Genomic DNA, 591 nt, shown 5'->3' with positions numbered 1-591 from the left:
TTCGAAAACGAAACAGCAGGCGTTTGTCTTAACCAGTGTAGTTCTAAACTGCTCCCGAACAGGCCATGACGGCCCAACGGTACCGACCGCCGCCGTGTCATCCTCAGACCATAGGCGTCACTGGATGCGGATATAGTGGGGCACGTGGTCAGCACACAGTTCTCCCGACCGCATGTTATTTTCCGAGACCGGAGCCGCTACTTCTCAGTTAAGTAGCTCTTCAGTTTGCCTCACAAGCGCTAAGTGCACACCACTGGCCAACAGCGCTCGGCAGACCGGATGATCACCCACCCAAGTGCTAGCCCAGCCCGACAGCGCTTCACTTCGGTGATCTGACGGGAACCGGTGTTACCGCAGCGGCAAGGCCGTTGGCGCCAATATAGGAATAGAACGGAAAAATTAAAAGCTTATGACAGGACATATACCTTAGTAGTGGCCCTCTTGAGTTCGATTCCAGTGACTTAATGAGCGAGCAACTTCGTTCGGATCTATTTACATAGTGTATCATGAGTCTGTTAACAAGGGGGGACATAAAGATCAAGAAATTGTAAACTGGTGGTTAAAAGTAAAGTCTGGTGTGCCCCAGGAATG

General features: G+C 51.1%; 1 pseudogene; it reads right to left on the bottom strand.

Moving 5' to 3' along the window:
- Positions 1 to 255: 255 nt before the first annotated feature.
- LOC126426872 (5S ribosomal RNA) lies at positions 256 to 373 on the bottom strand (annotated as a pseudogene).
- Positions 374 to 591: the final 218 nt, after the last annotated feature.

Source organism: Schistocerca serialis, chromosome 1 (assembly GCF_023864345.2).
Source record: "Schistocerca serialis cubense isolate TAMUIC-IGC-003099 chromosome 1, iqSchSeri2.2, whole genome shotgun sequence".
In the NCBI taxonomy this organism is placed as follows: Eukaryota; Metazoa; Arthropoda; class Insecta; order Orthoptera; family Acrididae; genus Schistocerca; species Schistocerca serialis.
Note: the sequence above shows the minus strand (reverse complement) of the source record. Positions and strands in the feature narration are given on the sequence as shown.